Source organism: Schistocerca gregaria, chromosome 8, assembly GCF_023897955.1.
Source record: "Schistocerca gregaria isolate iqSchGreg1 chromosome 8, iqSchGreg1.2, whole genome shotgun sequence".
NCBI lineage: Eukaryota > Metazoa > Arthropoda > Insecta > Orthoptera > Acrididae > Schistocerca > Schistocerca gregaria.
The window spans coordinates 185,030,535-185,057,469 of record NC_064927.1 but is presented as its reverse complement, the minus strand read 5'-3'; the positions used below and the strand labels follow the sequence as shown (position 1 = coordinate 185,057,469).

Genomic DNA, 26,935 nt, shown 5'->3' with positions numbered 1-26,935 from the left:
GCTCAATCTCTGGACTGTGTGTAATGGTGTTTCGTATTTTTATGTTATTTATTAATGAAAATGCGTGTTTATAAAAATCGTCAGTGTTCTTTTTGTTGGGACGTTCTGGAAGTAACTTTATTTTGTTTGAATTTAATAATTTCAGTACCTTATTACGATAACATGCGCCAAGTATTTGTAGCGAAATGATTCTCAAAACAAGCTCTTGGCTACATCTAAAGGAAGATGAGGCTGTAAATCTTCAGAGCACATCGTGGAAGAAAATTATAGTGAATGACAAAGAAAACTGTTTAAATTTAAAAGTTCAGTATGGATGACATAATGTTAGAAAATTACGTGCCTTCCTTCTTTCTACGGTTTTGCATAAACATCGTTTCGATATCTCGTACAGTTCACGAAATAAAAGTGTTATTGCATTTTACCCAACACACGCTGGATAGACAACTGATGCAAAGCCGTAGTTTTCAATTTTTTAAATAAATGAGCTACAATATTACGGTGTTATATCTTAACTGTAGTTACTTTTCAAATAGCCCTCGTATCTACGTAGACTGCAGTCATAAACGTTACAAATTTCGCGCCCGCTCGCAGCGCGACGCCCGGACGGGACGGAGCGAGCCGAGCGCCGGCGGCGACAGCCGACGTTCGCCGAACGCCGGCGGCGGTGACCGAGGGTTGCCGAGCGCGGCGGAGCCTCCAGCCCCCAGTGCAGCCGCAATTACCGGCGCTGAGTTGTGACTGACGCACGACACTCGAAATTACCAGTCGGCGCGCGGCCGGCATTTGCATACCGAACAACTCGTAAGGCGGCCGTATAAATCTGTCGGGCAGTAAGTCAGCCTGTCCCGGGGACCCGGTAATAGTAGGAATAACAGCAATAACAGCGCGAGCCCGCCCGTCCGCGCCGGCGGGTCCCTCGAATCGACGGCCGCCAAGCCTGCCTAAAATAATGCTCTGGAATTCGTCGAATCTTCCGGTCGGCAGGCCCTGCCACTGACAGTCAGTCTTTAGGCTGCCTCCTGTCTGGGTCTTAGTGTCTTTTCACGGAGTCTACTTACCGCTTCACTCTTCTGTAGCGAGTAACTCCCGCGCCGCCTCTTATCCCTCGTCGTGTACCTTCCGAAAGTGTTATTTTCATACGAGCACTATACTCTTTTTATTTTCACAAGTCTGTTTTGTTTCGTTCAGTTTTACGAGGGTTGGATGAAATATTACCAACACCACGTAATGTGGCGGTCGGCCAGTTTCGACGTGTCATCAGCCATCTTTTTTCCGTACTGGATTAATAGAAATAGCGAGAGGTTCCTTGAATCTGCTGATGGAGGATTACAGATACTGACCTATGTGCAAGGAACAAAAGAAAAAAATGTTACCATTTTAGAAGCAATGAAAGTGACTAAGCATTTGACTCAATTCTCACCTAATTCTAAGTAATTAGATATAGCTGAAAACTACTGATAATCTTCACGTGGTACAAACATCATGATCTCAACTCCAATTACATATATATTCATTTCCACATTTCACAGTCTTGACACTTATCATTAGCATTGTTATCCAAGCTCTCCTTTGTCTTTTAATTGTGTATTTATTTCACATTTTCCCTCCATGGGACTGTCTAGACTTCCTTAATTAAAAATTAATTTTAAAACTTCCTTTGTAGGCCTATTGTAGTATAGTCTTAATGCATTTACTGTGACTCCTGTGGACGCCTGAGTGAAAAAGTACACTAGGTCCAATTTTGTCATTGTTAGGGTTCTATTTCTCAGTCGGTAAAAATAAAACCCTTACAGCATCACTTGTCTGTATGTCTGTCCTTTTGTTAAGACCCTGTTTTCTCACGAACGAGTAGAGGTATCAGGTTGATTGTGACGTCAAATAGTAAGGTCTACCATCTCTTCTTCTGCTTCCAAAGTGAATGCAGTCAAAAAATGTGGCCATTTATGTCACATATCTTGAAACGCACAAACCCATTCATGAAAACCTATAGATGAACAATGTGTGTATATAATTAATATCTCTTTAGGGGTAACATAGATACTGCCTACAGGAAAATTAAAGAGACTTTCCAAGAAAAATAACCAATAGCTCAGATGGAAAACCAGTCCCAAGCAAAGAAGGGAAAGCATAAAGGTGGAAGGAGTATATAGAGGGCCTGTACAAGGGCAATGTACTTGAGGGCAATGTTATGGAAATGGAAGAGGATGTAGATGAAGTTGAAATGGGGGATATGATACTGCGTGAAGAATTTGACAGAGCACTCAAAGATCTAAGTCGAAACACGGCCCCGGGAGTAGACAACATTCCATTAGAACTACTGATAGCCTCGGAAGAACCACCCATGAGAAAACGCTACCATTTGGTCAGAAAGATGTATAAGACAGGCGAAATATCCTCAGACTTCAAGAAGAATATAGTAATTCCAATCCCAAAGAAAGCAGGTGTTGACAGGTGCGAAGATTATCGAACTATCAGTTTAATATGTCACGGCTGCAAAATACTAACAGGAATTCTTTACAGACGAGTGGAAAAACTGGTAGAAGCCGGCCTCGGTAAGATAAGTTTGGATTCCGTGGAAATGTCCGAATACGCCAGGCAATACTGATCCTACGACCTACTTTAGAAGGTAGATTAATGAAAGGCAAACCTATGTTTCTAGCATTTGTAGACTCAGAGAAAGTTTTTCACAATGTTGACTAGATACTCTCTTTCAAATTCCGAAGGTGGCAGGGGTCAAACACAGGGAGCAAAAAGCTATTTACAATTTGTACAGAAATCAACTGGCAGTTATAAGAGTCGAGGGGCTTGAAAGGGAAGCAGTGGATGAGAAAGGAGTGAGACAGGTTGTAGTCTATCCACGATGTTATATCGTACAATGACATAATTTTGCGGATACAGCCGGTGGTATATGTAGACACTGTTTCCGAAATGTGTTGCTAATAGAGTTAGTAGTATAGACCTAATAAATTAAAAGGCCAGGCCTAATCGGGCACTTTTACTGCATCAACATCGAATGTGTCGCAAGTGGTAAACTTTTTCTGTTCATCTTTTTGTGTGGTGTATGAGAAAGATAAAGTCTCACAAAAGTTTGAAATTACATGTAAAGTTTGTTGCATGTGAAAAACTGCTCATATTCTCAAATACTGGATGAGTATACACTGCCAAGTCGTGTGTCGTGGGCCACGCTTCTTTTTACCCCCATTCCTTTGAGAGGTACGTGGTTCTTACACCGACAGTGGTTTTTTCCAGACGTGAGTGATATGTGTATCATGTTCGGTTGAAATCGGTATAGTGGTTTAAGAAAAGGTGTGAAACATCCACATGTTTATATATGCATCCGCTTTTATAATATGTGTAGATGTAGAACGCTACACTATTTACTCATTTGTCAATACTGACCACCGTACAAACTAAGAACATGTTATTTCATAATGTAAAATTGCGAAAACCATCAACTAACATCACAACTATGATGGCGGAGCCTGGTCACCATGTTGTGAACCACGACTTCCCAATTGCCCTTTGAAAAACTGATTTATCGTCCCTCCACCGTGAACGGTACCTTCACGTCAGAAAGAGGATATTGTGTAAGTAATATCCATTCCAGAGAGTTGCTGTAATGTTTTCCAGGAAAGATGTGACACGTGTCTTATTTGCTAGTTTTATTTACAAACAAACCGCTAGTCTGTGCCATCTAAGCGGTATTTCCCTACATGGAATGTGCGGCTTAACAAATACTTTTCAGCCCCGTTTTAAAATAAGTTTAAGTAAATTATGAATAATCCGCCTCGATTGCGAAAATTCCCGGTGTTTACCCAGGTTTCAACGTGGGTAACCACGCCTTCTTCAGAACAAAATAAAAAACAGCTTGCCTAAATGGGCATAGTCAATTTCTAAAATGAACACCCACAACGGCAGGTCCCCATAAAATTTATTAACACTACACGGTACATCCGCACCAAGTGAATCATTGACTTGGTACGGATGTACCGTGTAGTGTTAATAAATTTTATGGGGACCTGCCGTTGTGGGTGTTCATTTTAGAAATTGACTATGCCCATTTAGGCAAGCTGTTTTTTATTTTGTTCTGAAGAAGGCGTGGTTATCCACGTTGAAACCTGGGTAAACACCGGGAATTTTCGCAATCGAGGCGGATTATTCATAATTTATTTAGATAATTACGATTGCTGACGCGCTGCAATGCTGAAAGTTCTTAAAATAAGTTTATTTTAATAACCCCTTTACTCTTTACGAGCAATTTATTGTACAGGGCTCTGTCTAATGGAGAATGCAGTTTCGAGCTGTATCGTTATTTCTTCTTGGTAAATATAAGTTCAGTGTAGTTCTTGATCGTTTATAACGTGCAGAGAGCTGTTTGTGCGGTATTTATCAAGTGTTTTTCGATGTGCTTAACTGATTCGAGAGTACAATGACAATAGTTAAAACTACCAATACTTGGAAGTGATCTTTACAAAAAATAGCTCTAAGCACTATGGGACTTAACTTCATAGGTCATCAGTCGCGTAGAACTTAGAACTACTTAAACCTAACTAACCTAAGAACATCACACACATCCATGCCCGAGGCAGGATTCCAACCTGGGACCATGGCAGCAGCGCGGTTTTGGAGTGAAGAGCCTAGAACCGCTGGGTCACAGGGGTCGGCACATCTTTACAGTGAGCGCAATTACTGTTTTCGGTTGTTATCCTTACGGCCCATTTCTGTGGTTTGAAATCTTCCTTCATGTAGTGTGGAACTGTTCCCCAGAAAAAAACTCCGCAGCTAAGAACTGAGTGCACGTAATGATGGAAGGAAGGAAGATTGGATTTAACGTCCCGTCGAAATCGAGGTTATTGGAGACGGAGCACATGCTCGGATTGTGTCAAGGATGGGGAAGGCAATCAGCCATTTCCTTTCAAAGGAACCATCGCGGCATTTGTCTGGAGCGATTTAGGGAAATCGCGGAAATCCTTAATCTGGATGGTTAGATGCGAAATTGATCCACCTTTGTCTCGAATGCGAGTCCACTGCACTACCTCGCTCGGTCACGTAGGAGTAGTTGGCCGTTACAAACCCATGACAGCATTCTTAGCTCATAACGTACTGTTGACGCCCTGTTAGCAAGGAAGCTCATACCCTTAAAAGACGTAAATCACGACAGTTGTGCCAAGAGGTTGTATGAAAGGGCCATAGTAGTAGGATTCGATGTCAAGACGTGACGTAATGTAACAAAGAAGGTATCGTGACTGGAAGTGCTAATCACCACGCCATGAATGAAGTTGCCTGATTTGCTGTTTTTATGCACTCTATCCAACGTGTCTACAAGGAATATACAGGTTCCAGCAGTCATATGACATGACGTAAAATAGCGGCTGTGTAAATACCCTGGTGGAAAGGGACAGGGCGCAAGTGTTATACCTTGTCAGTGACAATCTGTTTCAAACCCGGTAGGAATTGCTACTGTCACTGAATGAAGGTCAGGCACAACCATTTTGCGAGCGGCAATTGCGAATGGGACTGCATGCAACGAACATTTGGAGTTCAGTACCTCTCATAAGGCCATTACTCACAGCGAGTCGCTGACTGGAGTCGTGTGCTGTGGACTGACGTGTCACAATTGTGGCTCTTTTCAAATGATGAAAAGCGACGAGTGCTCCAAAGGCCCAATGACGCGTTTAACATTGCGTTGTGATTTTGTGGGTGTTTTTCGGACCATAACCTAAGTCCACTCTTTCAGGTTACTGTGAACATGAACCAGAATGTATACGTCAACATTCTCGGCGACGAAGAGTTCCTGGTCTGACGAACAGGCAGGCACTTGTCGCACCTCGCCTAATCCTCTAAATCACCTGATCTTAATACAATGGAAAGTATCTGGAACGATTTGAAACATCGGATAAAACGTGGTAATGGACATCACCGCCATCTGATAGATGATCGAATCATCAGTCAGAGATTTCAGTTTCGTATAAAATACCTGAAGAAATGTGTGCTCTGGAATATTCCTTCCAAGTGTACAGTAGGCACGAAGTTAAATATTTATGAAAATAAGTGCATTTTTGATTAAGTGTAACACCAGACGTGCAGTATATAATTATTACTAGCAAGGAATAATTACAAATGGTAAAACTTTTACTTGTCTTTCTGTCTCACTTCCAGCCCGATAACCGATGGTAAGGTCTGTATTTCTACGTGATTGAAACACTTGCATTGCTTCCTGTTCTTCATTTATTTCAGTCGGACTGAATTCTCATAAAAATTATTTCTCAAACAAAATAGAAATAAATTCTTTTTGGAGACACAGCATTTTTAAAATAACACACAGATCGTGTTTGCAAATGGAAAACAGCTGATGGTCTGAACAATCAGTTGCCGCTCTTTCTTCACATTTACTAGTATAACCTAACGTTCGGCGCTCGAAATTTCTTGAAGTTCAAAAAATGGTTCAAATTGCTCTGAGCTCTATGGGACTTAACTGCTGTGGTCATCTCCCCTAGAACTTTGAACTACTTAAACCTAACTAACCTAAGGACATCACACACATCCATGCCCGAAGCAGGATTCGAACCTGCGACCGCAGCGGTCGCGCGGTTCGTGTATGTAGCGCCTAGAACCGCTCGGTCACTCCGATCGGCTTTTCTTGAAGTTTAAACGCTTTAATTACAAAACTATCAATCAGAAGCCGGTTTTGACAAACGAATAAGTTTTCGGAAACTGAAATTTTTGTAAATAAAAATATTTTATTCTTTATTTCAACGATTTCCAAATTTTTAAATCTTCTGGAATTCGAAACTTTTATCTGTCCTTAATAGCTTTGAAAGGAACATTATTCGAACAATGTAACATTTATATTTATTTTATCCATACAGCAATTTGAAGTAATACATGCTTATTATAAATGGCAATGTTGACGTACTTCTTTAAAGAAATGTTTTCAATGAAACGAACTGACCTCTTTTAGTTACGTAACTGGTACCTAAGTACTGAAAAATAAATTTCTGTCCAAAACTTTCTAAATAAGATTTTAACAATTTCGGAAATTTGTTGATAACTTATTACGTACTTAATAGATTGTATTAGAGAAAACTACAGTGTTAAACAAATAGGGAGAGCTTTGTTTTTTTGCTAATTACCTCCGCTGTTGCGAAATGAAGGATGAGATGACAAACCTTTACTGTTATATGTGAAACACCCCATAATGAATTTAAAACACTACTAGAACCAAAATCATTTAATGAAACAACATTCATTTTTATCTCAATTTTTATTATAATACTATTTAATAACGTAGTGAATTCGACAGCAACGCAAAACATATACTTGTATTACTTACACCACATACTGAATTAAATAATAACTTATGCGTGATTACCTATATGTGGTCATACATATACTGCCGAAAAAAAAAATGTGAAACATCCCCAAGGACTGCGTTCACAAGAACCTAGGTTTCATTTGTTGCGTATTGAACGGTTGTGGTGTTAGTCATTCTTTTGTCACGATCATCGGCTGACAGATGGCGGTCGGGAGGCCTGTCTATGCACCCTCTGTTATGATTTTGCAGGTGGTAACTGTGCTGAGTTTAAAGGTTCGCAGGTGTTTACAACACCTATTTTAAGGTACAATAATACCCCGTCGACTATTCCTGTGAACAGATTCTACCATTTGAACGAGGTCACAGTGGGAACTTCAGGAATCTGAATGGATATATCGACGGATTGCTGCACATGTTGGGTACATTGCTTTGTTGATGTGTCGCTGCTTTCAGCAGTGATTAGTGGACACTTCCTTACCCGGAGACCTGGCTCTCCTCGTCCGCGTAATAGAGGCACACATCAATATCGAAGCATTCTGGGAGCAGCGGCGGCGAAACGAGCATTATCCAAGGATGGAATCGTGGTACATTTTTCACCAGCCCATTCATTAGAGACCTCTGTGAACCCTTTGTTTTGAAACAGGATTAAGATGTAGTGTGCCCCTGGCCCGCTACCACTAACAACACGACACGACCAAGCATGGCTGTGTTGAAACAGCCGATTGTAGAGTGGACTGGCGCTCTATTGTCGTCAGTGATGCGAGTAGGTTCTGTCTGTATGGGAGTGACGGACGTTCAAGTGTATGGCGTAGAGATGGGCTGCCTAGTCCGCAGTGCATTCGCCCACAACACATCAGATCCTATCCTAGGCTTCATGATGTGGTGGCCATAAGTTGAACTCGTAGTCACATATGGTGTTTGTGCAGGATGAAGTCAGCAGCGTCCGCTACATTGCACAGTCTGTTGTTCCCGTGCTGTCGTCAGTCCTTAGACGGGAAAGTTACTTGCTTTTTCTGCAGGACAGTGAATATCCTCATACGGCTGTTGCAATGCAAAGCGCTCATCGTGGTTAAAACCACTGCCCTGGCGTCAAAGATCCCCGCATGTCTCGTCAGTTGAAAACGTATGGGACATGATGATAGGTGAACTTACTACTTCGCCAGAGCCTTCAAAAATCATTCCCAGAGTGCAACAAAAGGCACAAGATGCATGGGACAGTCTATCGCAGGATCCCATCTGGCACCTCTGTGATTGTGCGTTGCCGCCAGAAGGGTATACTAATGGTTCCCACCATTTCTTAGACCATTATCCCTGAGTGCAGACATTCGCTAGTACCTCCACCCTCTCATTTCTCCTGCTGACTGCTGCTCACCCCCGTCCATTTTATCATCACCAACTGTAGAACGAAAGACTTCTGTATTTAAAACCATGAAATATGAATGATATCGAGTTCGTATGTGTGATGTGTGTTGGGGACGGGAGGGGGGAAGTTAGAATATGAATGAGGAAGGAATTCGTGGTGCATCGCAACTACTACCCGCAACCCCTCCTCAGATAAGAAAGCTAACTATCCAGAGTGAGGTAGACACTTGTTACAAAATGCGAGGGACGTTCAATAAGTAAAGCCCCACATTTTTTCTCAGAACACATTTGTAGTTAAAAGTCAGAATTTTGTAACAATATACATCAACATGTCGTGTCCGTGCCTTTTTTTCTACGTAGTCTCCATCACGTTCTATGGTCTCACGCCAACGTTGTGGAAGAGCATGTATTCCCTGCTGGTAAAAACACTTGTCCTCTAGGCGTAGCCATGTTTTCATTGCGTGGTTAACACTTTCGTCATCTTCAATGTGTAGAGAATCTTTAATCTCCAACAATTCAGATGAAATGGCCTTTCTTTAAATCTTATGGTCTGTCATGAGCATTCGCGGAACCCATCGTGAGCACCTCTTTGAAATCGCTACACCACGAAGATGACGTTCTACACACGTTAAATTTAACCGATAGGAAGAAGATGCTGTGGTATGCAAATGATTAGCTTTTCAGAGCATTCCCACAAGGTTAGCGCCAATGGCGGCACCTACAACGTGCTGACGTGAGGAAAGTTTCCAACCGATTTCTCATACATAAATAGCTGTAGACCGGCGTTGCCTGGTGAACCGTTGTTGTGATGCCTCGTGTAAGGAGGAGAAATGCGTACCATCACGTTTCCTGCTTTGATAAAGTTCGGATTGTAGCCTGTCGCGATAGCGGTTTATCGTATCGCGACATTGGTGCCCGCGTTGGTCGAGATACAATGACTGTTAGCAGAATATGGAATCGGTGGGTGCAGGAGGATAATAAGGAACGCCGTGCTGGATCCCAACGGCATCTTATCCGTAAGGCTGTAACGGATAGTGTAGCCATGTCTCGATCCCTGAGTCGGCAGATGGGGACGTTTGCAAGACAACGACCATCTGCACGAACAGTTCTACGACGTTTGCAGCAGCATGGACTATCAGCTCGGAGACGATGGCTGCGGTTACCCTTGACGCTGCATCACAGACAGGAGCGCCTGCGATGGTGTACTCAACGACGCACCTGGTTGCACGAATGGCAGAGCGTCATTTTTTCGGATGAATCCAGGTTCTGTTTACAGTATTATGATGGTCGCTTCCGTCTTTGGTGACATCGCAGTGAACGCACATTGGAAGCGTGTATTCGTCATCGCCATACTGACGTATCATCCGGCGTGATGGTATGGGGTGCCATTTGTTACACGTCTCGGTCACCTCTTGTTCGCATTGACGGCACTTTGAACAGTGGACGTTACATTTCAGATGAGTTACGACCCGTCGCTCTACTCTTCATTCGATCCCTGCGAAACCCTACATTTCAGCAGGCTAATGTACGACCGCATGTTGCAGCCCCTGTACGGGCCTTTCTGGATACACAAAATGTTCGACTGCTGCCCTGGCCATCACATTCTCCAGATCTCTCACCAATTGAAAACGTCTGGTCAATGGTGGCCGAGCAACTGATTCGTCAAAATACGCCAGTCACTACTCTTGATGAACTGTGCTATGGTGTTAAAGCTGCATGGGCAGCTGTACCTGTAGACGCCATTCAAGCTCTGTTTGACTCAATGCCCAGGCGTATCAAGGCCGTTATTACGGCCAGAAGTGGTTGTTCTGATTTCTCAGGATTTATCCATCAATGTTGTTGTTGTTGTGGTCTTCAGTCCTGAGACTGGTTTGATGCAGCTCTCCATGCCACTCTACTGCAACCTACATCCTTCTGAATCTGCTTAGTGTATTCATCTCTTGGTCTCCCTCTACGATTTTTACCCTCCACCCTCCCTTCCAATACTATATGGGTGATTCCTTGATGCCTCAGAACATGTCCTACCAACCGATCACTTCTTCTGGTCACGTTGTGCCACAAACTTCTCTTCTCCCCAATCCTATTCAATACTTCCTCATTAGTTATGTGATCTACCCATGTAATCTTCAGCATTCTTCTGTAGCACCACATTTCGAAAGCTTGTATTCTCTTCTTGTCCAAACTATTTATCGTTCATGTTTCACTTCCATACATGGCTACACTCCATACAAATACTTTCAGAAATGACTTCCTGACACTTAAATCTATACTCAAATGTTAACAAATTTCTCTTCTGCAGAAACGCCTTCCTTGTCATTGCCAGTCTACATTTTATATCCTCTCTACTTCGACCATAATCAGTTACTTTGCTCCTCAAATAGCAAAACTCCTTTACTACTTTAAGTGTCTCATTTCCTAATCTAATTCCCTCAGCATCACCCGACTTTATTCGACTACATTCCATTATCCTCGTTTTGATTTTGTTGATGTTCATCTGATATCCTCCTTTCAAGACACTATCCATTCCGTTCAACTGCTCTTCAAAGTCCTTTGCTGTCTCTGACAGAATTACGATGTCATCGGCGAACCTCAAAGTTTTTATTTCTTCTCCATGGATTTTAATACCTACCCCGAATTTTTCTTTTGTTTCCTTCACTGCTTGCTCAATATACAGATTGAATAACATCGGGGAGAGACAAAAACCCTGTCTCACTCCCTTCCCAACCACTGCTTCCCTTTCATGTCCCTCGACTCTTATTTCTGCCATCTAGTTTCTGTACAAATTGTAAATAGCCTTTCGCTCCCTGTATTTTACCCCTGCATCCTTCAGAATTTGAAAGAGAGTATTCCAGTCAACATTGTCAAAAGCTTTCTCTAAGTCTACAAATGCTAGAAACGTAGGTTTGCCTTTCCTTAATCTAGCTTCTAAGGTACGTCGTAGGGTCAGTATTGCTTCACGTGTTCCAACATTTCTACGGAATCCAAACTGATTTTCCACGAGGTCGGCTTCTACTAGTTTTTCTATTCGCCTGTAAAGAATTCGCGTTAGTTATTAAACTGATAGTTCGATAATTTTCACATCTGTCAACACCTGCTTTCTTTGGGATTGGAATTATTATATTCTTCTTTGAAGTCTGAGGGTATTTCACCTGTCTCCTACATCTTGCTCACCAGATGGAAGAGTTTTGTCAGGACTGGCTCTCCCAAGGCCGTCAGTAGTTCTAATGGAATGTTGTTTACTCCCGGGGCCTTGTTTCGACTCAGGTCTTTCAGTGCTCTGTCAAACTCTTCTCGCAGTATCGTATCTTCCATTTCATCTACATCCTCTTCCATTTCCATAATATTGTCCTCAAGTACATCGCCCTTGTATAGACCCTCTATATACTCCTTCCACCTTTCTGCTTTTCCTTCTTTGCTTAGAACTGGGTTTCCGTCTCAGCTCTTGATGTTCATACAAGTGGCTCTCTTATCTCCAAAGGTCCCTCTAATTTTCCTGTAGGCAGTATCTATTTTCCCCCTAGTGAGATAAGCCTCTACATCCTTACATTTGTCCTCTAGCCATCCCTGCTTAGCCATTTTGCACTTCCTGTCGATCTCATTTTTGAGACGTCTGTATTCCTTTTTGCCTGCTTCATTTACTGAATTTTTATATTTTCTCCTTTCATCAATTAAATTCAATATTTTTTCTGTTACCCAAGGATTTCAACTAGCCCTCGTCTTTTTACCTACTTGATCCTCTGCTGCCTTCACTACTTCATCCCTCAAAGCTACCCATTCTTCTTCCACTGTATTTCTTTCCCCCATTACTGTCAATTGTTCTCTTATGCTCTCCCTGAAACTCTGTACAATCTCTGGTTCTTTTAGTTTATGCAGGTCCCATCTCCTTAAATTCCCACGTTTTTGCAGTTTTTTCAGTTTTAATCTACAGGTCATAACCAATAGATTGTGGTCAGAGTCCACATCTGCCCCTGGAAATGTCTTACAATTTAAAACCTGGTTCCTAAATATCTGTCTTACCATTATATAATCTATCTGAAACCTGTCAGTATCTCCAGGCTGCTTCCATGTGTACAACCTTCTTTTATGATTCTTGAACCAAGTGTTAGCTATGATTAAGTTGTGCTCTGTGCAAAATTCTACCAGGTGGCTTCCTCTTTCATTTCTTAGTCCCAATCCATATTCACCTACTACGTTTCCTTCTCTCCCTTTTCCTACTACCGAATTCCAGTCACCCATGACTATTAAATTTTCGTCACCCTTCACTATCTAAATAATTTCTTTTATTTCGTCATACACTTCTTCAAGTTCTTCGTCATCTGCAGAGCTATTTGGCATATAAACTTGTACTACTGTAGTAGGTGTGAGCTTCGTATCTATCTTGGCCACAACAATGCGTTCACTATGCTGTTTGTAGTAGCTTACCCGCACTCCCATTTTTTATTCATTATTAAACCTACTCCTGCATTACCCCTATATGATTTTTTATTTATAACCCTGTATTCACCTGACCAAAAGTCTTGTTCCTCCTGCCACCGAACTTCACTAATTCCCACTATATCTAACTTTAACCTATCCATTTCCCTTTTTAAATTTTCTAACCTACCTGCCCGATTCAGGGATCTGACATTCCACGCTCCGATCCGTAGAACGCGTTTTCTTTCTCCTGATAACGACATCCTCTTGAGTAGTCCCCGCCTGGAGATTCGAATGGGGGACTATTTTACCTCCGGAATGTTTTACCCAAGAGGACGCCATCATCATTTAATCATACAGTAAAGCTGCATGCCCCTTGCTTTCAGCTTTTCGCAGTACCAGCACAGCAAGGCCGTTTTGATTATTGTTACAAGGCCAGATCAGTCAATCATCCAGACCGTTGCCCCTGGAGCTACTGAAAAGGCTGCTGCCCCTCTTCAGGAACCACACGCTTGTCTGGCCTCTCAACAGATACCCCTCCGTTGTGGTTGCACCTACGGTACGGCTATCTGTATCGCTGAGGCACGCAAACCTCCCCACCAACGGCAAGGTCCATGGTTCATGGGAGGAGGTTATGCACCAAAATTGCATGAAAATGTGATCACATGTCAGTTCTAGTATAGTATATTTGTTCAATCATATACACTGCATTTATTCTTGGTGTAGCAACTTTAATGGCCAGTAGTGTACGTATAGAATACTTCACTAAAGGAATTTTTCTCTCCTCAGATACATTTCAACTTTCTTCCCCTCCTACAGTGGGGCCAGTGTCTCGGCAAAGGGTCAGTTTAACGTGGTGTCTCCCGGAGGTGACAATTTTTTTGTCCGTTCTGCTCGTCTTCCTGTGCTCACAGCGCATTCGCCTCGTAACAGGCCACAACTCGAGTGCTGACAGACCGGACTGGAGTGAAGTGTCACAGCGGCGGGTAAAAGCGTCGCGCACGTCGCAGACGGCTTCTGCCGCAGTGCCGGTAAGCGGTGGGCGCGGTGTGGCCCGGCATTCCGGGGCCGCCAGAATGCGCGGCTGTTTGTACGTAAATTCCGGGCCGGGCGGCGCCGCGCCGGCACCCGCGGACACGACGCAAGCATTTGGTGAATCCGACGGCGATTACCGCCGCGGGCGCGCCGCCACACATAAAGATGGCGGCGACGTGGGCGCAGCTCAGATGTTAATCTCGCCGCTGCCGGCTTTATTGGCGCAGGCTGCGGGCCGCCGGCCTTCAGCCGTCCACATTACGGATCACTTGTTACCCGCCGCGGAGCGCTCGCGCTCCGCCGGCCACAAATTCTGGCCCAGAGCAACCGTGAGCCCGTCTACTTGTCGCACATACCTTTTACACTGCGTTCCATAAATACCACAGAAAAGGACAGTTTCTAGGAGAAGCTTTGTTGCTGTTGATGTTGTTATTATTGCTACTGTCCACCATTCCGTCGAGTGGTTTTGATGCAGCTCTCGACGCTACCCTATCTTGTGCAAGTCTTTTGATAACTGCGTATCTGATTTACTATATTCAACGGAGCAACCGCTCCCACATGCAGAGCGCGGCACGGGGCACACTGGTTGACAAATCCCCAAGAATACCTCCATTGAAGCCGGCCGAAGAGACATGCGGTTCTAGGCGCTGCAGTCCGGAACTGCGAGACCGCTACGGTTGCAGGTTCGAATTCTGCCTCAGGCATGGATGTGTGTGATGTCCTTAGGTTTTCTACGTTTAACTACACTCCTGGAAAAGGAAAAAAGAACACATTGACACCGGTGTGTCAGACCCACCATACTTGCTCCGGACACTGCGAGAGGGCTGTACAAGCAATGATCACACGCACAGCACAGCGAACACACCAGGAACCGCGGTGTTGGCCGTCGAATGGCGCTAGCTGCGCAGCATTTGTGCACCGCCGCCGTCAGTGTCAGCCAGTTTGCCGTGGCATACGGAGCTCCATCGCAGTCTTTAACACTGGTAGCATGCCGCGACAGCGTGGACGTGAACCGTATGTGCAGTTGACGGACTTTGAAAAAATGAAATGGCTCTGAGCACTATGGGACTTAACATCTTAGGTCATCAGTCCCCTAGAACCTAGAACTACTTAAACCTAACTAACCTAAGGACATCACACACATCCATGCCCGAGGCAGGATTCGAACCTGCGACCGTAGCAGTCGCACGGTTCCGGACTGCGCGCCTAGAACCGCGAGACCACCGCGGCCGGCGACGGACTTTGAGCGAGGGCGTATAGTGGGCATGCGGGAGGCCGGGTGGACGTACCGCCGAATTGCTCAACACGTGGAGCGTGAGGTCTCCACAGTACATCGATGTTGTCGCCAGTGGTCGGCGGAAGCTGCACGTGCCCGTCGACCTGGTACCGGACCACAGCGACGCACGGATGCACGCCAAGACCGTAGGATCCTACGCAGTGCCGTAGGGGACCGCACCGCCACTTTCGAGCAAATTAGGGACACTGTTGCTCCTGGGGTATCGGCGAGGACCATTCGCAACCGTCTCCATGAAGCTGGGCTACGGTCCCGCACACCGTTAGGCCGTCTTCCGCTCAGGCCCCAACATCGCGCAGCCCGCCTCCAGTGGTGTCGCGACAGGCGTGAATGGAGGGACGAATGGAGACGTGTCGTCTTCAGCGATGAGAGTCGCTTCTGCCTTGGTGCCAATATGGTCGTATGCGTGTTTGGCGCCGTGCAGGTGAGCGCCACAATCAGGACTGCATACGACCGAGGCACACAGGGCCAACACCCGGCATCATGGTGTGGGGAGCGATCTACTACACTGGCCGTACACCTCTGGTGATCGTCGAGGGGACACTGAATAGTGCACGGTACATCCAAACCGTCATCGAACCCATCGTTCTACCATTCCTAGACCGGCAAGGGAACTTGCTGTTCCAACAGGACAATGCACGTCCGCATGTATCCCGTGCCACCCAACGTGCTCTAGAAGGTGTAAGTCAACTACCCTGGCCAGCAAGATCTCCGGATCTGTTCCCCATTGAGCATGTTTGGGACTGGATTAAGCGTCGTCTCACGCGGTCTGCACGTCCAGAACGAACGCTGGTCCAACTGAGGCGCCAGGTGGAAATGGCATGGCAAGCCGTTCCACAGGACTACATCCAGCATCTCTACGATCGTCTCCATGGGAAAATAGCAGCCTGCATTGCTGCGAAAGGTGGATATACACTGTAGTAGTGCCGACATTGTGCATGCTCTGTTGCCTGTGTCTATGTGCCTGTGGTTCTGTCAGTGTGATCATTGATGTATCTGACCCCAGGAATGTGTCAATAAAGTTTCCCCTTCCTGGGACAATGAATTCACGGTGTTCTTATTTCAATTTCCAGGAGTGTAGTTCTATGTTCTAGGGGACTAATGATCTCAGAAGTTCAGTCCCATAGTGCTCAGAGCCATTTGAACCATTTGAGCCTCCATTGAATATCGAAACATGGCACAAGTTCACCGCCACGAATTGCACTTGCTACCTACTGCCTCAATTGTTTGCTGGATGTATTCCAATCTCTGTCTTCCTCTACAGTTTTAGCCCTCTACAGCTACCTCTAGTACCATGAAAGTCATTCCCTCATGTTTTAACAGCTGTCCTATCGTCCTGTCCCTTCACCTTATCAGTGTCCTCTCCGATTCTGCACAGAACCTCTTCATTGTTTACCTTATCAGTCCACCTAATTTTCAACATGGAAGATAAATAGTTTAGAGAAGAAGAGAACAGAAGCTTTGGGAATGTGGTGCTACAAAAGAATGCTGAAGATTAGATGGGTAGATCACATAACTATTGAGGACGAATTGAATAGAATTGGGGAGGAGGGGAGTTTGTGGCACAACTTGACAAGAAGAAGGGACCGGTTGGTAGGACATGCTCTGAGGCATCAAGGGATTACAAATTTAGCATTGGTTGGCAGCGTGGAGGGTAAAAATCGTAGAGGGAGACCAAGAGACGAATACACTAAACACATTCAGAAGGATGTAGGTTGCAGTAGGTGTTGGGAGATGAATAAGCTTGCACAGGTCAGAGTAGCATGGAGAGCTGCATCAAACCAGTCTATGGACTGAAGACCACAACAAAAACAACAATTTTCAACATTCGTCTGTAACAACACATCTCAAATGCCTCGATTCTCTTCTGTTCCGGTTTTCCCACAGTCCATGTTTCACTACCTTTTGCTCTACTCCAGACGTACATTCTCAGAAATTTCCCCCTCAAATTAAGGCCGATATTTAATATTAGTAGACTTCTCTTCGGCAGGAAAGCCCTTTCTGCCATTGCTAATCTGCTTTGGATGTCCTCCTTGCTCCGTCCGTCATTGGTATTTTACTGCTTAGGTAGCAGAATTCCTTAACTTCATCTACTTCATGACCATCAATCTTGATGTTAAGTTTCTCCGTGTTCTTATTTATACTACTTCTCATTACCTTCGTCTTTCTTCTATTTAATCTCAATCCATACTGTGTACTCATTAGACTGTTTACTCCGTTCAGAAGATCATGTAATTCTTCTTCACTTTCACTCAGGGTAGCACTGTCATCAGCGAATCGTATCATTTATATCCTTTCACCTTTAATTTTAATTCCACTCCTGAACCTTTCTTTTATTTCCATCATTGCTTCCTCGATGTAGATATTGAACAGTAAGCGCAAAAGGCTACATCCCTGTCCTACACCCTTTTCAATACGAGCACTTCGTCCTTGGTCGTCCACTCACATTATTCCCTCTTGGCTGTTGTACATATTGTATATGACCCGTCTCTCCCTATAGCTTCCCCCTACCTTTCTCAGAACTTCGAACATATTGCACCATGTTACATTGTCGAAAGCTTTTTCCAGGTCGATAAATCCTATGAACGTGTCTAGATTTTTCTTTAGCGTTGTTTCATTATGAACCGCAACGTCAAATGCCTCTCTCGTGCCTTTATCTTTCCTAAAGCCAAACTGATCGTCACATAGCGCATCCTTATGGCTTAATGAGGTATTTTCGTATGGGGGTGTATACCTAGACTATAAAGCCAAAAACGTATAACCACTGCGCACCGAGAGATTTTATGCCGTCTAGTGGCAATAAGACACGCGACGCCGCAAGAAAAATATGCAGGATGCCGCAGGAAGAATGTTCAATAATAAAGGATATGATAATAACCAGCATTTGAAGCAGAAAACTTTATGTCGGTACGCATGCGACAGCGCGCATTACCTAATATGGTGTAAAACGCCTCCGGGTTCACAACTTGGGTTCTGTTGGCGGCAGAAAGGTAGAGTTAAGTGTTCTGGGTGACCCTTGGCTCTGGATATTTGTATACTCAGAAGAAGGCTCGTCTTACTGTAACTGTCCTGCAATGCGGGGCAATAGGTTGAATATTACACACTTCCTCCAACTCAGGCAAATGGACAAATAAGACTGTTCTTTATGCATTAGAAGTGGTCTACGCTGCTCCTTAAGGGCATCTGGGGGATCCGTTTAGTTCATGAGCGGCCCCTGAGAAGACACGAAGAACTTGGTTTTCGGGTACCAAAACCGAGCCGCGAATTCCAAGACAGCTATGCATGCAGATGGATGAAAATTTTACGATGTATTCCTAAGAACCTGATCTCGAGAAACCTTCAGAATTTTCCTGATACAGAGGTTCGACGTTATCCGACGTGCACATAAAATTCTGTGTTAGAGGAAAGAATTAGTTTATAAAGGGACTCAGCAGGGAGAGTCATGCTATAAAGGGTGTCTGCTATCATCAGAAGCGCTCTGTGAATTTCGTATTGTTGTAGTACTAAAGCACAAGCAAAATTAATGTGCACGTAAAATGGGTTCTAAGGTTTAAAATTATATATCTTGGCGTTATCTCAATTTTACGTAAGTCAAGTATCAAAATTTTAACGAACCATAAAGTTCTTGTGAGTGGCATACTATGCTGTAGTAGGGAAAAGCAGGGAATCAGCGGAAAACCTCTCCTGTCGGAGCACAAAAAAGGCGAGTGTGCTCCTTTTTACTGAAAAGATCTGACTAAAAAGTGGGGTACCGTTTCATTCTACCTTCCTCGTCACCTTTAGTAATTTTTCCAAAAAAGTTGGCATGAAAACATAGCAGAGAATGGCAATGGAAAAGAGACGAAAAAGTAATAAACACCGGAATGTAATGGACAGAGGCTGTGGTATAGGAAGGAGGAAGAAAACAATGGCAGTGTGAGGGAAAGAGAGGGGGACAGCGCCAGTGAAACACAGTTGACAGTGACAGAACAGTGCTAGGAAAAGAGTGAAGTGGATAGTGCTAGTGAGAGAGGAATGAAGACATGGTGATAGTTGAAGTGGATGAGAGTCAGTGATAATGATAGTCTATGGAAACAGTGAAAGTGAGAAATTAGCAGTGAGAAGGAATGAATCATAGCAGTGAGAGAGAGCATACGGAGACAGCTACAGTGAGAGGAGGTAGTAGTAGTAGGACAGAACGAAGGAGATTGTGTCTGTGACACAGGAGACAGGGACAGTTAAAGTGACACAGAGAGATAATGACAAGGAGTTGGGCTGAATGAATGAGTGAGAGTGCGCGAGTGGGACAGGTTGGATATGAGCGACTTGTGGATGTGAGAGGTGAGTTCCATGTTAAAAAGAGTGCGAATATGTTCATATGCCAGAATTCTTAGTAAACAATTTAAAGGAGCTGAGGGAAGTAGAATGAGGCAGTTTCTTAATGAACAGGAGCATGTTCGCCTCTCCAATAGCAGTATTTTTCCGCTGATGGGCATGTGCCCTATTCTGAATGACTTCGGAGATAGAACTGATATACATGGTTGATAACATGTTGAGGGGTCCACTAGTCTTAGAAGAGCGAATCGAGTGACAGAATTGCAATTGTTGGAAAATGGTTTGCTGAACGCTTTGAGGACTTTACCTTGGGCATGCGGACTGCAGTGTGGGTCCAGCCTGACGGAGCCACGACACATTTTACCCGAAATGTGAGGGATCATTACAGCCGCACTAATCCTAATCGCTGGATGGGTAGTGGTATTGCAGTTAACTGGTCCCAACATTGCCAGATCTTACCCCATCAGATGTTTGTTTGCGACGCTGGATAAAGTCTGAAGTGAACAAACGAATAAGCGAGATAAACTCCTTGGTTGTATCAAGGGCGCTGTTGCCCTCATTCGGGAACGTGAAAAGGCACGTAGACAGGCAATACATGTTCCCTCAAGAGTGCACAAATGCACTGAAGTGCCGCGGGGATATTCGAATATTTATTGTGACCAGTGCAATAGCTGTTATGTGACGTACAAGAAAATGCTTAGAAGTGAAGATGTTAAAAATACTACTTTTTGACTGAAACTTTGCAAACCCCTTGTAGTAATGTGTACTAACCGTTGTACAAACGGCGTTCAAAAAGTTTTGCACAATTGTCTCCATTTTTTATTTTTTGCAGGAGGAGAATGAAATCTTTTGAGAACATAGTTGGAACATTTAGCTATACATTGAGCCTACACAAAATAGCCTCCATCAGGAGTGACGCTTCTGGCCCAACGATCTTTCCATGATGTAAAGGCACTTTGGTAAAATTCTGGGGACTGAATTTTACACCATCGCTTGATTCAGGAAATAAGGTCTTTCTCACTATCAAATGTTTTACCGCGCAGTGGGCCTTCAGACGACCAAAGAGGTGAAAATCAGACGGAGCCAAGTCCAGACTGTAGGGAGGATGAGGAACAATTTTCCAGCCCATTTTCCTGATTTTCTCCTGCGTCGTAAGGGCTGTATAGGGTCTGGCATTGTCATGATGTAGTCTGATGAGCTGACGCTGACGCTGTAGCCTGTGGATCTTGATGGCACGTCGCAGCTGGTCCAATGACAAACAGTAACGGTCCCAATTAATTGTGGGGCCAGGTTCCAAAACATCAATGAAAATGACACCACACTTACCCCAGAAAAAGGAGGCCATCACCTTTCTGCCTGCTGTTCATGAAAGTCTTGGTTTCTTCTTCCAAGAGGAACACGGATGACACCACTCCATGGATTGGGTTTCTCTCTCTGGTTCGGACATAAACAAGCATGTTTCATCCTGGGTAATGACGCCGTCAAAACACTGTTTCCATTCTTCAGTATAGGTCTTCATGTCAACCTCGGACACATTCTTCATGGTCGTTTTCATTTCTCTTGTCAGTAATCTAGGCACCCAAAGTGCACAGACTTTTCTGTACCCTAGTGATATCACACTACCCAATGACAAGCGAGTCATCTCAGCAAGCTGTTGTGTCGTCACACATCTGTCATTTTGGATGATTTGATCAATGGTCTCCTTATTCACATCACTCATTGCCGCCGATGGTCTACCGCATCGTGGATTGTCCAGTACAGAGAAATCACATTTTTTAAACTTATGCAACCACCGCTGGATACTGCTGCTATCCACTCTGTCCTCCCCATAAACAGGGAGCAACTTCCTGTGAATCGATGTGGCAATCGATGTCGCAACCTGCCATCTACTTCACGGTCCATTATCGCCCACCTGTAAATAAAAGAAAATAATTTTATCCACCAACTTATATCTAAATGTTCCAAATATGTTCACAAAAATTTCATTCTCCCCTGCAAAAAATAAAAAAAAATAGAAACGACTGTGCAAAACTTTTTGAACGCCCTTTGTACTTGTGTACATATATAAACCGGACAATAGTAATCCATACTAATATTATAAGTGCGAAAGTAAGTCTGTCTATTACACTTTCACGACTATACCGCTTAACCGATTTTGATAGAATTTGGTATCGAGATAGCTAGTACACTGAGGAAGAACATAGGTTACTTTCTAGAGTGTGTAGTACAACATATTGATTTGAAGACTAACGCGAAATAAGAAACAATAATTACTCTTTGAAAAAGCTATTTACTCTTTGACTTCTCTACTTTGTAATTTTCGTGATAATGCTTTTACTGTTTGATATGTTCTACGCAAACGATTCAACGTAATGAGTAAAATGTTTATGCAGCCCTCTATGTGTTGAATTCATAATAACAATCAGCCGCAAACCTGTCACGTTTTAGCGTCTGAGCGTCAGGCCTCCGTTATAACTACTTTGTTCTGTTTTACTTTTGTTTGAACAGCTTGCGGTCATGCGGTTAGTGGTGCAATTTCACGATCATAGGTTCTCGGGTTCACTCACCGTCCACGTCTGTCTTTTTTCTGCTTGCTTCGGAATTTGCGCGTTGTCCTCATAAGCATTTTTATCGTCATCGACTTGCGAGTCACCGAAGTGGCATCAAATAAAAAGACTTTCACCAAGCTCCTGAACACATCAACCGGGTTCTCCTGACCAATAAAGCCATACACACATTTCATTTTACCGATACGCCAGTGTATCCTTCGGTAACAACTAGAATACAATGCTTATACAATCCTCAACGTACTTAGTCCACGCGAATCGATACCTCCATACTAATATTATAAATGTGAAAGCAACTCTGTCTCTTACGATTTCACGATCAAACCGCTGAACCACCGATAACCATGAAATTTGGCGTGAGGTAGCTTGAACCGTAATGAAGAAGATAGGCTACGTTACAGAATGTGTAATACAATGTATATGTTGATTTTAAAATATTATGCAAATAGAGGAAAAATATTTACTCTTGAAAAAGAAATTTATTCTTTCAGTTTTGAACTTTATCATATTTGTGAAAGTGCTGTTATTGGTTGATATGTTCCACGTAATATGTTCAACGTAATTAATAAATGCTTAATCAATTCTAAACGTGTTTAATTTATACTCCCGTACAAATACCGCTATTACTAATTCCGAATGCCAAAAAAATCTGTTACTATAATTTTCAATGCGAAAGGGCCCGCAGCTGCGATGAATTTTTTGGAATATTCTCTTTATTTCCTGTACGATTGTACAAGTATTTTATGGATGATTTTAATGGTAGATTCTGCCATATACGTCGTTGCTCCTATGACATCATCTTCACCTCGGATTTATTTTATGAGTACAACATGATGTCATAGGAGCAACGACGTTTGTGTCATAATCTGCTACTAAAAAATCATATTTAAAGTACTTGAAAATGGTCTAAAGCCGGAATTGTGCAATCGCACAGGAAATAAAGAGAATAACAGCTGAAGGCTTCAAGAAATATTTTGGAAAAATCTGTTACGTTTTCACGAATCTACCGCCGAACCGATTTGTATAGTATTTGGTAAGGACATGGCTTGAACGCTGAGGAAGACCATATTGCACTTTAGAAAGTTCAGTCTTTCTGAGTATTACGTACATGTTTAAATATGGTAAGCGTGAATGACATGCAGACGTCGTTGGCGCAATTGTCTGCGACTCTTAGTGTCTACAGATTGTTCCGTGAGAGTGGAAATTCATTGTTATTGTGCACGCGGTTTATGATAATGAGTTCGTAAATCAGCTGACATAGCTGGAGAGTTTTGGCGGAGATGCAGCAATAAAATTGGTCGGTAAGACCGAGAACCGTATTTAAAACTATTACTATGCGACTCGCAAACGTAAGTTTGATTTAGTGAATAATTCCAAGGGAGCTCAACCTGCGAAAGTTACTCAAATACAACGGACCTCAAAGCAATCTTATGTCCCCCGGAACTTGGATGCAGGACATCAGGCAGCCTTAAGAGCTACAGAGACATTAGAGTGGTCATAAGACAGTCGCATCTCAGACGATGGTCGTCACGCGTCTCTTACAGCTTCCAAGACGCTTGAAGACTGACAACAACAGCGTCTTAAGGTTCTACTTCAAAAAGAGCCGTGCCTTTACATGTGGAATGTGGGAGGCTTTTGGTGAAGCTGCATTTGTGTATGATCTATTAACTCACTATGTTGTGTTGCTGTATCTCCATCAAAACTCTCCAGCTATGACGGTATCGGTTTCAACCCGTCAGTTTTTCCCATCCGTGCACTGAACGTCGTGCACTGAAAAGCTTGTAACCAAACGAGCACTGTACACCTCCGCCATATCTGCCAATGACCGCCTCCTATACTTCTATACAGAGCGAACAACCCTCTGACTTGCATGTCCTGTACTGAGGCACGGACATACAACACCTTTTTGTCTAGTCGCTGGTTCACCGCCCTTCAACAGCTTTGCAGAGAAGCTCACGACAACAGCACACGAATAGCTTCGCCGTTAGTGAAATACTCGTTCTCAGCCACAGGGCCATAAGAGTCTATCCTAAATATAAGTTGATATGTTAGTTGATTTCCCCATTCACGGCTCGAATCGTCACTAGAATCAGTCTCCATTTCGTATGTGCTGCACTTATACAGCATGTACCAGAAGGAATGATCAGTATTCAGGGGTATGACAGAAGCGTACGGACGCATTTCCCGTTCCGAATGGTTTCCGAAGTACGAAACATTTAATTACATTATTTTTTTCCCGCCGTTACCCGCTGCTTCGCATGAATTCCAGTAGTTTTGGTATAGGGAGTGATGAGGAGTAAATAATCTAGCAATTTGACGAAGTGTCTGTGTGTATAGTGATGTAGAGACGTATGTCTAAAAATGTGCGCAGTGCCGGTGTGTAGGTACATACAGAATTATTTTTGCTGTATATAGAATCTGAAATCATACATTATATTTTCTAATAGTTGTTGTTGTTGTTTTCAGTCCTGAGACTGGTTTGTTGCAGCGCTGCATGCTAACCTAACCTGTGCAAGCTTCTTCATCTCCCAGTACTTACTGCAACCATTTTCTAATTATATTTTAAAAAAGGACACGATTCATTACATTCGTGCAGAAGTAGAGCTTTTAGAGGCTTTATGGCTCATCTAGTATTGGATGTGAATTTTGCCCCCCAGAACAACACATATCAACTGTTCCAGTTTAATGCGTTATTATGGTGTCTCATTTTTGATCCATCATACTGTGACGATGAACTTACCATTAACATAGTGAGTCAATAGATCATAAACAAGTGCAGCTTCACCAAAAGCCTCCAACATTCCTCATGTAAAGGTACAATCTTTAAAAGGCGCAGTCGTTTTCAGCCTTGGAGCGCCTTGGAAGTTGTAAGGGAAGCGGGGCGCCCTGCGTCTCAAATGCGACGGTCTTGTGACAGCTGTAATTTCTCTGTAGCTCTCAAGGCCACCTGATGTTCTGAGTCGAAGTTTCGGCGAACATGAGATTGCTCTGAGGAACGTTGGATTCGAGTAATTTTCGCAGCTTGAGCATCCTTGGAATTATTCGCTAAATGAAACTTACGTTTGCGAGGCTATCGTGTAGACTCAGTCAGCAGATCAGATGCTTTTTATTTTTAGTGTTGACTATAAATAACGAGTAAAAGAACGAAATGTCTGTTAGCCATAGCAGCAGCGCTAAAATTTTTCGTTTTTAAATAAACCCTTCTTAAGAAAAAGAAGAGGAATTTTTATTCGTCAGATTTGTATTGGTTTGAAGGGTTGTGTTATTATAGAAAACTGAAAATAAATCAGTGATATTTTAATAAAAATGCCGACAGAAACGAGCAACAATCACATGCGTTGCGAACTGGTACAGCACTGCTAAAACAAAATGTCTCTGTTGCCATATGTCGTGGCTTAAGGTACATGTACACGTGCAGATTTTCCCCCACCTGGTCTATACGGTATTTTCTCTCTGTCGTCGCCAGACATTCGTTATATTGCAGACTGTCACCAACCCCAGCCTGAGAATATTTTTATGAAGTGACATAGCAATAAAATACATTACTTTGAAAGACTAAAGATTTCTCTGCCATTTCTGTGAAACAGTAAAAGAGGAAGGAAATTATGGTAACAGTAATAAATTACCTCAGTAATACAATAAAAGTAGAGAGTAATTGATCTGTTGCCTGTTCTACATAATATTCCTTTAGCTGAAAGTAGCGCTTGAAAACGGACAAATTAACATGAAAACAGCGTACTTCAACCTAGGTTTTCACCGTTTACCACCGACTATTGGTAATGCTCAAATAGGCACATGATCTGCAATTAAATTGTGATTTTTGAGCAGAGATTCAAAAAGGGGGAATCAGTTGAAGGATACTGGTGATTTTTTGTAGTATTCAACCACTTACCACTTCTCAAGAAACGTATCGAACGATGGACGAATTAAATTTTCTTTTAGTTGCCTATTTAACTGAATTTTTTGGTTCTTCTTATCTTGAAACAGAGTCAAGATTTTTCAGTCTTTGTTCGATTTCTACTTTTACTTCAGGGAATAACAGGAATAAAAAACCGAAAATCGATTATTTCAGAAACCGATTATTATGAGCGGTTTTAACAGGAAGGTAAAACTAGCGCAGAAAAAATCGATATAACCGAAAAAATGATTGTTTCAGTAATAACCGCCATCACTAATTGGACGCATATTGTTGAACAGGGGGCAGCGCACCAAACATCCCTTACGTGTTCCTATGTTTCTCCAACAACATTGTCAACTACGACTGCAGTGGACACAGGATCATCGAGATTAATCGTCCGGTGGGATGGATCACGTTTCTTATTACAGCACTTCGACGGTCGTGTCCAGACACTCCGTCATGCTTGCGAACGGCTGCGTGAAACAGGCACCGCGTCACGGACGCGTCGTACTGAGGGGCAGTATCAATACAGCGCGGAAGCGACGTAGGAAATATGTCTGGAAACGCCGTGGGCAGAATCACGGTTTCAGGAGTCTTGGTGCTCGGTTTGTATTTGAGCTACGGATATGGCGTGTACGAACTAGGGGTATAAAATTATTCTTCAAATTAATTTTTTATAGACAAGCTCTACGTGTACTGTGTGTTACAAGTAACAGATAACTTCTGTGGCATCTTCT

The 26,935-nt window shown here is 43.3% G+C and overlaps 1 protein-coding gene across 2 annotated transcripts in view; it reads left to right on the top strand.

Moving 5' to 3' along the window:
• LOC126284630 (extracellular serine/threonine protein kinase four-jointed) overlaps window positions 1-26,935 on the top strand; it is a 1,153,747-nt gene that overhangs the window by 566,668 nt on the left and 560,144 nt on the right. The window lies entirely within an intron of this gene.